Source organism: Protopterus annectens, chromosome 2.part2, assembly GCF_019279795.1.
Source record: "Protopterus annectens isolate FY-2018-M chromosome 2.part2, PAN1.0, whole genome shotgun sequence".
Lineage (NCBI taxonomy): Eukaryota > Metazoa > Chordata > Ceratodontiformes > Protopteridae > Protopterus > Protopterus annectens.
In genome coordinates this window covers 343,690,169-343,702,653 of record NC_056730.1, presented here as the reverse complement: position 1 = coordinate 343,702,653, position 12,485 = coordinate 343,690,169, and the positions used below count along the sequence as shown (strand labels likewise).

General features: G+C 40.4%; 1 protein-coding gene across 1 annotated transcript in view; it reads right to left on the bottom strand.

The window, feature by feature from the left end:
• Positions 1–12,485, bottom strand: part of COL19A1 (collagen type XIX alpha 1 chain) — a gene marked incomplete in the record, with an annotated part of 3,251,042 nt that overhangs the window by 3,238,187 nt on the left and 370 nt on the right.

Sequence of the window (12,485 nt, the reverse complement as noted above, 5' to 3'; positions counted from 1 at the left end):
GTTATTCATAGGAGTACATGGACTGACAATTCTTCATATCATCCACTGCACAGAGATTAAAGGGTGGAAAGGGCACAATTACCATCACTTACACAGGTGAGGAGGACACAGTGATAGTCAAGTACAACACTACGAGATGGGGTGTTGCCACTGAAGGTGAACACACTAGCCACAATATCTGGACATTTTGGGGATTTGAGGATCTCATCCTTTGGAAGGTGAACACACTAGCCACAAGATCTCAACATATTGGGGATTCAAGGATCTCATCCTTTGTTTTTGGCTTTAAGCTGCCATGTCATGACTGTTGGTGGCATTCACTGTATTGGTCTGCAGTGACAGGGCTTGGTGCAGACCATGACATGGAAGATCTTAACTATGAGACTATGTACATATACCCTGATGGAGCATACTGTGTGTCAATCCTGATTAGCATACAGATTTCCCCCTCCTATTTATGTACTGTAGCCATGGACACAGGCTACCCACCCCCTTTAGGCACCTAGTTGTCAGCTGTAGTCAGTGCCTATGCACAGTCTCCCTCCCATATACATGCTATAGCCCTAGCTCAAAACACTGCCCTGGAAAATCCCTGTACACTGTCCTAGACCCCCATAATTCTTTGTAGCATATCCTTCCCAAACTGACCAATATGCACAAATTTCTCCCCTCTACAACCAGGCTCAAACCATTTACATATTTATCACTAAATCTGCCTCAATGTCACTGACATCCACCACAAGGTTTGCTGAGGTTCTTTACAAGGCAGGCTTTTTCCGTAACTATATGTGTGTCCAACTCTGCAGAATCTTTATTGAAATTCCTCTGCTAAACAATTGTATGATTCTACAGTGCTGCACAAAATGACACGTGCACTTCATATAGTGATAATTAGAGAACTTTATATGACAGGTATGCTATAAAGCCAGTAAGCACCACTTTCTGCAAATCATTGCCAATGTGCAATGCAGTATCCAAACAGGCTGGTACTAGCATATCAGCATGACCTGCAAAGCCTGTGATCTCTGTGCTCATGCATATAATATATATGCACCCTTAGCACCCTTGTATAGCACTATAGATGTGTATTAGTTTTGTGGTGCAACACTACATGGCATAACACATGATTTGCAAATGTGCATCTATGCATGTACAGCTACCAGTTTACAACCTGATCAGATGTGATAGAGTACCCATGTCTATTTCAAGCACTGGGAATGCAGGAATACCATGTGGTGTGCTAATGAGAGCAGGATTTTCCTTTTCTTCCTGCACAGGAACTTTGGGGGTCACATGTTGGGTAGGTATGGTGGCACATTGTTGAAGGTGGATGTCTGATAGCGCTAGCATTGTTACAGTGACCAAATGTAGTATAACATCACTCTGTTTGTTATTGGGAGACAGCAGTTCAGAATATGGAGCCTGAAATGTACAATAAGCATTTTGTTTTAGTATATTAACATCTTCTACTATCGCAACTGCTGTATATTATACACCCCCACACACATACATGCACACGCATGCACACACTTAAGAGAACATTAAGTCACAGCTTTAACATGGATGGGTGTTACAGAAGGTAGCAGCAGCTCTCCTGACAGCAGGGTGTGTACAATATATGTTAGTTCACTGTACAGCTATGACTGTGTTTCTTGCATATGTATGTATGTAATAATTTTCTCCCATTGTGCATTTTCAGTTGTGGGAGATGAAGTGTTAAGGCTCTGGACAAATAGGGCTATGGCATCTAATGCCTCAGGCACTAAATCAACAATGGCTATTAGAATGGATGTGACCCAGAGATGTCAGTGGTGTCCTTTGTGCCTATATATTAGGTGGTGTCAAAGGTTCTTCTTCTGAAAATGAACTGGAGGGGTCTCCTAGCATCAACTGTGAAGGGCGGTAGCTATGGAAGAATGCTAGCATGTGGTACCTTAGCAATGTGGAGCACCTTCTAACATGACTCGTGGAGTCATGTCGCCAGCAGGCCCTGTCCATCAGAAAGCTGGGGGAGGGGATATTCATTCTATAATATCAGGCAACCTAGTGAATAATGTCTGTATTTGTTGCTGTCTGGGCCAGCCTGGCATCCAACCATACTAGAGTCCCACTCTAAACCCATTTTGGAGTTCTCTCTCTCTCTCTCTTAGATGTCATTCCTAATTCCCTGTTCATTGTCCAACCCACCCCATCACCACTTTTCTACTTTCTGCATATCTGTGTCCCCCAACAAACCTTCAAACCTTTCATGTGTGTATAATCACTGTCTCTCTTTGAGTCTGTGTTCTGTGCTTATCTGTCTGCCTCTGCTACCTGACCTTCTTCATCTATCCCATCCACTGCTGTCCATCCCGCTTTCCCAACTACCTTTCTTTTGCATATATAAAAGGGATGTTCTTTACTTACAAAAAATGACCTTTCCCTTTTCATATGTCATACCTTAAGTTTACCCTTGTGCATTGCCTTTCCTTGATTTTCTTCCATGTTCTGCTTTTCTGTCTACCCCATTTCATCCTCCTTTATAGGATGAATAAGGCTGGCACATTGCTATGCTCATCCACATTGGTCTGCCTCTTGGCCACTTGGTGGACTTTCTTGTGCTGAAAAAGCAGAAGGTGCAATTAGCCTGCCTTACTTATGATACCCAGCATGTTAGTCATGTACCCTAATGAAACTCTGCTACAGCCAGCCATACTGTAGGCTAAACATGTTTATTACATTATTCCCACCCTGCTATTTAATTATATTGTCCTTTACTCAGACTACCAAAGCAATTTAGCACCAAATTCATATCTGATGTGTGCCTTTTCACGCAGCATCCACCTCAATAAGCAGCGCTGTGGATGCTTGTCTATGCACCCCAGCCAAGATGTAATGTAAAGTCTTATATTTTAAACATATCTCAAAATATCAAACAAGGTAATCAATAAACCTGTAAACAGAGAACTATGAATGTTATATCACAGCCCTTAAGGTGAAATAACATACGTAACACACTAGTAATAGGTGACTCTATAGTCAGGCACACTGACATCTCACTCACTAGGCTGGACAAACAGAAGGTTACTGTTAGCTGCCTGTCGGGAGCCAGAATCCGCCACATAACACAAGCACTCAGGTCACTCCAGAACAAGTACAAATATGACTCTGTCATTGTTCATGTTGGTGTGAATGACCTGAGACGTACCTCCCTGGACTACATGAAAAGAGACATGGAAGAGGTCTCTGATCATGCAGCCCAGGCTGGTATGACCTTGACCCTGAGTAGCACCCTGCCCTCACCTCACATTGCCACAACAGTCACTAAATCCTTCTATGTGGCACACCTCATCACTAAGGGCTTTTCAAAAAGGAGGTCATTGTCCCACTGTACTCCTCCCTCATTAGACCCATTATGGAATACAACGCCCTGTTTGGTATGTACCTCTCAAGACATCTGCAACAACTGGAAAGGCCACAGAAATACCTCACTAAATGAATCACAGGTCTAAAGCAGATGCCCTACGCTGACCGCCTTAAAAAACTCCAGCTATACTCTGTTGCATATCGTCTACTCAGAGGCGATCTCTGCTTAACATACAAGGCCATGTAAAACCCAGAGCTGTTGGACATGCTACACTTAAAGAAATCCCAATCCCTAAGAGCCACATGCTCCAGGGATCTAAACCTTGTCATCACAATAAACAAAACATGCTGGAGGGATAGGTTCCTGACCCAGAGACTCCCCAGACTCTGGAATAGATTGCCCATACATGTCAAGCAGAATTCCTCTTTGGCCCTCTTCAAAAGGAACCTTGACGATTGGATGGGAGAAAGGAAATTCACCCCAGGGATCACCTCAGTCACCCCGCTAGACAGGGGTCCAGGGAAGTAAATAGTGTGGGAAGAAATAGCCAGGGAATTGTTATGGCTAGGCTTGTATAGGCCCTATGGCTGATAGCCTAGTACCAACCTATGAACCTATGAACCAAGAATGATACCTCAGTATAAAGAAAAAATAATACATTTCAACAATTGGCTAAGCTTCTGGTGTCATTCAAAGAGGATCCAGTGTCTGTCAGCCTGGGATGACATGCTCGACAAGCCACTCTGCTTCACTAGAGATGGCTTGCACCTGTCACCCCTAGGCTTTCGAATACTGGCCAAGGCTCTTGCTGCCCCCATAGTGCCTTTTTTAGGCAAGGCTCAAAAGTCAAACTCACCTCCGTAAACAGCACAATTAACAAAAAACTGAGGGTTATGTTACTCAACGCCAGGAGTTTAAATCTCGCAATGCCCTAGCTTGAAGCACACCTCAGTATGGAGAAAGTTGACATCTGTGCAGTAACTGAAACCAGGTTCAAGGCTCCAGAGAGCACTCCAGCACTACTGGGCTACAACTCATACCACACGTTTCAGCCACAGAACACAGACCGAAACACAAAAGGAGAGGGTGTATCCATATTCATCAAGGATACCTACACCTCCAGGTTAGTGGTGCAGCATGATACCTCTGAGATCATCCATGTGCAACTAACATCGGGGAAATCTGCAATGCAAATTGTGGCCTGCTACAGATCACCCTCCATGAACCAGGACCACCACTCCACCTTTCTGGAGACAATGGAAAACATGAAGGTCCTACCGAACACCCTGATATTGGGTGATTTCAATTACCCTACCATTCACTGGGAAAACTACTCGAGTACAAATTCCCATGCCCAGCGCTTCCTGGAATTCATCAACTCAAACGCTCTGGATCAGCTGGTAAACTCCCCTACCAGAGGTGAAAACATATTGGACCTAGTCATTACCAACATGGGCGACAGGTGTTCCACACCAGAGGTCAACCCATCACTGGTTAGATCAGACCATAAACTAATCACTCTGGATGTCCACACCCCACCACCACCACCCCCCCCCAACTAAGGAAACCACAGTAAAAAAAAATTCTAAAGCAAACTTCACCTTACTTAAGACAGAGGTGGTAAGTTGCACAGCCCCCACACAAAAGGATATGCTGCCCAACATGCAGAAACCTTTACAAATGCACTCTATGAGTACCTACAAGGATGCATGGATCATGCCATCCCTAGCAAAACCAAAACTCACTCCTCTAAGAGAAGGAAACCAGTTTGGTGGACCCCTGCAATAAACAGGGTATACAATAGAAGGAGGAAACTAGTTCAGAAAAAAAAGCAAATCCCAAGAAGGAAAGACATCCTTGATCAATATCAGTAAGAAACTAAGGTCCCTCATGAAATCATCCAAGGTTAACTTTGAAAGAAAAATAGCCAAGGATTCAAAAGATAACCACAAAGTCTTCTTTATCTATGTTAAGAATCTAAGTGGCAGCTCACAGATATGCACTGAGCTAGTGCAAAATAGCACAAAATATACTGAACCTACTGATATTGCCAACATCCTGACAGATAGATTCAGTGCAAACTTCACCCCCCTCTTGCCTCTAAAAGGGCCCACAGCAATACCAGAAAAGTGTAGCATCCCAAAAATCACAGACGCACAGGTGAAAACAGCCCTTTCAAAAGTCAAAAACACAGTGTCAATGGGACCAGATGGTGTCCCAGGTTGCGTCTTGCACGAACTACAGAACGAACTAACCCCCCACCTAAACACGCTGTTCAGCCTCAGCCTCTCCACAGGCTACATGCCCATAGAATGGCACACAGCAACGTTTATTCCTCTCCACAAAGGAGGGGTCACAACTGACCCTGGTAACTATCGCCCCATAAGCCTGACTAGCCTGGTCTGCAAGGCTATGGAGTGCATCATCATGGAACTCATTAACAAAGACATTGGGAACCTCCAAACACTTGACCTGACCCAGTTTGGCTTTGTTAAGGGCAGATCAGGCCTACTAAACCTGGTTGACTTCTTCGAGACAGTCAACAAGGCCATAGACAAGGGAAAGGTGGTTCACACAGCCTACCTTGACCTCGACAAGCCTTTCAACACCATTCCCCACTCGGGTATTACAGAAAAACTCTCCAACCTAAACATAAACCCCTACGTCACAAGATGGGTTGCCAACTGGCTTACAGACAGAACTCACACGGTAAGAATAGCATGCTCCAGGTCTGACTCTAAACCAGTCACAAGTGGTGTCCCACAAGGCTCGGTTCTGGGACTCCTACTGTTCGGCATATACTTCTCAGAAGTACAGGCAAACACAGGAGGACTATGGCTAACCGAGTTCGCCGATGACTGCAAACTGGGAACCATAATTGACTCTCAGGCTGACAAGGACATCCTCCAAAAGGGCCTTACTGAGACAGAAACCTGGTGTCAAAGTCATGGCCTCAAGCTAAATGCCAAAAAATGCATAGTCATCCCATTTGAGAAAAACAAAACACCCATGAATTACCACATAGGTGGCAGCTCCCTTAATACAGAAGAGGTAATAAGAGATCTGGGCCCCAGGTAGATAGTAATCTCTCCTTTGACAATCATATTACCAAAGTAGTTATGAAATCCTTCTATGTGGCCCATCTAATTACTAAAGGGTTCACATCTAGACATAAAGAGGTTATAGTGCCCCTCTACTCATCACTCATTAGACCCATCATAGAGTACAATGCCCCATTTGGGATGCGCCTTACAAGACACTTCCAACAGCTGGAAAGACCACAAAAGTACCTCACCAAGAGGATTACTGGCCTCAAACATATGTCCTATGCAGCCCAACTGAAAAAATTCCGGCTGTACTCAGTGGCATATCACTTACTCAGAGGTGATCTCTGCCTGACTTACAAAGCCATGTCCAACTCAGAATTGATGGACATGCTCCACCTAAAGAAATCCAAGTCACTGCGATCCACATGCTCTAGTGAGCTAAACCTAACCACAACAATAAATAGAGCATGCTGGAGGGATAGATTCCTGTGGAGGGATAGATTCCTGTCACAGAGACTCCCCATGCTTTGGAACAAAATTCCAAATTACATCAGGCAGAGCCCCTCACTAACACTCTTCAAGAGAAACCTTGAAGAGTGGATGGGTAACAGAAAATACACCCCTGGCATCACTTCATTGGCTCGGCTTGACAGAGGATCAGTTAATTAATCAATGGGGCGGTGAAAGCCGACACACTCTGGCTATGCTTATAAATGCCCTCGGGCAGAGAGCCTAGTACCTACCTATGAACCTATGAACCTATATGCTATCATTAGTTATTCACACACATAAAGATTGTATGTTTATCATCACGATTGTTTCTTTAGAGTACAAAAGAGGATTTTATATGACTATTTTGAGGAAAATCAATATTTTATTCCCATTTAATGTTTTTAACAAATTGTTCTACAACATCAAAGTGTAAGCTAAGAGTGAAAACTGATTTATTTTAAATATAAATACAGAACGCTATGAAAAATGCTGAAATGTTTACATTTATGTTTTGATTAGGCAAAGACATAATATACAAAAACAGAAGTATTTGTTGCAGCTGGACTTTCTATTTAATTTTCAAGAAAATTAGTTTATCTAGGGGCTGGTTTAGACTGCTTCTGGCAGGCAATAGTTCTGGTTGATGCTCTAGTATTGTGTGAGATACTTTACAAGAATGATGAGGTGTGTGCTTGCACTTTTAAGTTTTACTGTTGCCTCATGAAACACAATCCTATGAGAGTTCATTGACAAATGCTTGTGATGTACAGTAATTGAGAGGTGTGGGTGGGCATTAGACAATTATAGGTACTACAAAAATAGAAGTCTTATGCTAATTGACTCATTAGTATAACTGAATTCTTGCTAACAGTGCGGAAGTATCTGGTTCAATAAATTCTATCTCTGAACCAAAGTGTACTTTAATGGATGGTTTTGATATGCATTCTAATTATATGATTGACATACACTACTGTATAGCGTAAATGTGTTTTGTACTGGTTGTTTAGTAAAGACGATTAAAGCTTCAAATGAGATTTGTATTGTGTTACTTGGTTTAAATCCTTCAGTCTCCAGTTGCCTCTTGTAAGACTCTGAAAGGAATCAGGCACTCCTTATGGGTTGTCCATGAATAAAGGCACATGTACTTAGTGAGGTTATCCAGCCAACACATAAAAGTAAAATACATAAATCTGTTTAACATAGGGCTACTTTGATACGTAAATTTCATTAAAAGTCTACATTGGAAGCATGATCACATGATCAACCTTCAGTGAATTCTAATGCTACCGTGTATTGTGGTAATGTAAACTGCTGCATTGTTGTTATACTGTGAATATTATTTTTCAATGAGACTGGTCTTTAATCTTTCTTTATTAAAGTGCTTATAAGGTTCTTTTCAGTAAGCATAGCCTGATCAAAAAAGAAAAGCCAGACTGACAAATGTCAAAATTTGTCTAAAATGGAATTGAAGAAAGATTACAAGTAAATCTAAATATAAATATGTTTGTATAAAGAATCTCTAGCTAGATTTAAAAAACACTTATTAATTGAAGCACTGTTCCTGCACACTTGAATAAGGTCAGGTAGTCAATTCAATAACAGTAAGAAAGATGTTAGCTGAGTAAAGGAATTCCTGCCTATGTCTGAGGCTAGATCTTAACAATGACTAGAAGTTCTTCTCCTCTATTTCCTGTCAGATTAGTCCAAATATGATGGTATTTAGCTGACATTTGTGTACCAGCCATTTTTAAATTGTTCTTGATTTTTTAATTTAACTACGTTTGCTGTATTGCTGGTGTTAATGGTTCATGTCTGCTGATTTCACCTATGTACTTGTATATATTTAGATCTCCATGTCTTTATTTTTTTCTGTGATAGTGTGCTGTGATCTTATTTGCTTTAGGTGGATGTTTCTGTTGAAAGAAATAAGGTAGTATTATTTAAGCCTTACATCTACAGAAATCAGTGCTCATTTAACAGTTCTATCTCAGAAGAAGAGTTAGATCAAATGAACAGACACAGCAGCAGTCCCTGATCTGTTACAAAAACAAATGAGGGATTACCTGTTTATAGACCGAGAACAATATTTTTTTTCAAAGGGAAGGTTCTGCTTTTTAACATGTTGCAACCATTTGAACAAGTAACTGCTGCTGTGAACCAATGTCAGCCAGTTCACACAGCATACTTAGATATATCTGCCAAGATTTTACATGTAGGCAGACTAGATAAGCTAAACCGGTTAAAAGTAGTTATTATTTGACTAAATGAATACAAAATGGATATTTGCTAGAACACAGAATGAGTGGGACAAATAGTCTCAAACGTAATGTACATGACCAGGCCAGTAGCACGACTTGATTCTAGGTCCTTTACTATTTAGCATGTTCCTTTCAGAGATACAAATGGGTGACTACCTGCTAGTGGTAGAATATGTAGGTGATAACTATAGATGCAAAAGTGTTAAGTAGGGTTTTGAGGCTGCACAGTCATGGTGCTTTAGCAACAGTTTTTTATTCAGTGAAAAGAAATGTAATAACAGCACTTTCATAAGGGTTCTAGGATAATGTACTGACTTTATATTAGAATTAGAATTGTAAAAAATAAACTCTAATTTAATCTCAAAAACAAATTGTGGCATCCACTGGGGCATCATTGAAGCATTTTTGCATGGGGGGTTCACTCCCCGCCAGAGCTCTAAACTTCTCTGCTAAGGAATTCTGGACAAATGTAAAATAATTGAGGGCAAAGCCCAAAAATCAGGGCTGATTTGTAAATATTACACAGATTGACTTATAAAGTTAACTGAATAACATGTTTTGTATCAACATGCATTTTCTGAGGAATAAAAAGCAGAAAACTTTAATGTCTAGCATTCCTGACTGACTGGTAATCCTTAGCAATTTACCAGACTACTAAACATGTTATTAGGGACAGGGCAAAATTATGAGACAAAATCAAGGAAGTTCTGAAAAATCAAGGACAATTGAAAGATAACATTCCCCTACACCATAACAGGAAGGCCTGCATACCAGCATCCACATTATTAATTTAATGCTGACTCTCAGATTGCTGTATCTTAGGATATGAAAATGTTCTGGTGTACTCCAAACTCTGACTTTGTGTATATTCTTTCATTCACATGTATACGGCCACACTTGATGATTGCAGTTTTTGCCCCCAGGCTTTCAACAGGCCTTCAGTAATATCCTTAACTTTAATCAAAACATCTCTACAGCAGTTAAGAAAGAGTTTATAATACTTTATTAATATTAAAAAGAATACCGGGACACTCTAGAAAAATAATTCTGCCAATGTAAAATGGAATTCAAATATACAGCATATTTTAGATTTGTAATTACCAAATGACACACATTATACAACTGTACAAAGTTGAAAAAAAAAGGCACTACAACATTTAAACCACACAGACAAGGTAAAAGACCTGTTTCTTTATATTGCATCATACATGGTCCTGAGAGGTGGTTTATATGCAGTATTTAAAGAATTTTTAGTCCTTTCTCTTTTTAAAACACTGTCTAGAAAATGCAAGATATGGGGTTAACATCAGGTCAGGTAACTTGCTACTAGAATGAAACTAATACCCAATATATCTATTTGTAATGCAGCACCAACCTAGATTATGGGAATAAGTTACACTTCCTAATAAAACAATGTTAAGTTTCTGCAAAGAAATCTAGGAATTTATGGGGGATAAATAAAAACAATGGGTTTTGTCAATCAAGCTTCCGGAAGATCAATGGATTGTAAGCTTGTTATTCAAATGTAGAAGCCTATGGAAACCTTCATCTGAGTTTGACTGATTACTCATCTAAACTGAACACTGCCTTCTAATCCATACAGCTAAGATGAACGCAGTGTATCCACAATGATTCAATAACAGAATTACCAGTAAAATAACAGACATAGTAATATCTGATGTTCTCATGTCCTTATGTTCTGGCCTTAAATAAAAAAAGCAGGTTTCCAGTATTTGACAGTATTTCTATCAGTTTTATTTTCTATTAAATTCACATCAGCTCATCCAACAGCAAATGCATGTTCCTTAATAATAAAATAAACAATTCATTAAACTAATTGTAGCCACCAAGGACATCACTGATAATCACTGCCAGTACTATAGTAAACAGTTTGAGTATTTCATTATTTCTTTACATGACACATTTTTAATTCTAACAAATGTTTTGTTCATCCAAAAGAATGACTACACCGATAAAGTACTTTGTTGCCCGGAAAGCCTGGGAGCAGTTTCCTTCACAGATATAACTGGAGTGAGGCACCCATGCTAGAAGACGAAGCAAACTCATGCATAAAGAGGTACAGCCTTATACTCAGAAGGAAAGTCCACATCTCTCAAGCATACCTCATTACCAGGTATGTTCCTCATTTTGGGTCTGAAAAAGCCCATGTTGCTCAAAGTTCAACACTGAAAGCGTGTCACAAATTCAGACTTAGGAAACTTTTAACTTAAATCTATGGCAAATAGCACTGAATCATAGAAATGCATAAAAAAAACATGTTCTAAGTATAAAGTAGCACATTTAACCATCCTGTGAACTTCCTAGTTGAAATTGTTACTAAGCTGTTAATAGTTGTTCCACATGTTGCCCATTTGTTCCAGGTTATCAGGGGTAGTGTTCCTCATTTTGGGTATAGAAGGTTTAGAGCTACGAAGTTAGCATATAGCATCAGCAAAAAAAATTGCACCAGAAAACAATGTCTGTGACAGCTGTAGACATGTACATAAGTCCAAGTCTAGCTAATCAAATTATAATGGAATCAAGCTGTAATATACAACATAGCATTCCACAACAGCGAGCAAACACGGTGTCTGATAGATTATCATATGAGTATCAGCAGTTACATGTTAGCGTTATTTCAAAAAACTTGCACAAAAAACAAAGAGAGTTTGTTTAGAAAGATAACTTATAAAAACAAAGCTGTCTTTTCCAAAGGATCCCTGCTTGATTAATCATTTTTCCTGCTCTTTGGTTATTTGTGCTGCTTAATGACTTGCACCGTGCATGCTGTTTACATTTTAAACCTTGAATGTGTGAAGGATGATTGTCATGCATGGTTAAATAACAAGATTTGTGCAGGAAAAATATCTGCATTGGTATACATCATTACTGTCACTATCGACTCACTTATTAGCATCACTAAGGGAGACAGACGTCAGCGTCTTATAATGACCTCTTGATTTCAGGTGGGCCGGGCCCTGCACCCGGTCTGCCAGTGACTTCCAGACTTCAGGTGGGCTCTGCACCAGGTCTGCCTGTACGGCTAATTATGTATGGCTGCTATGATAAGCAGAGTAACCGCTAAGTGGAACTAATTGGACAGGCTGGAGCTGCCAAAGCCCTTATTGAGCGGTGTGGGGGGGTGCCACAGCTACTGAACTTTCTGTATGCCTGGTAGATGTGGGCATGCATAATGTGAGGTAACTGTAATAAGTCTGGATATTAAGTTGGTTAATACTCACACCAGACATCGTTCTCTTCTCTTCTATACAATATTGAAGCAATTACCGACACTAGTGGATACACACGAGAACTGATGTCCGAAAACACACACACACAAAG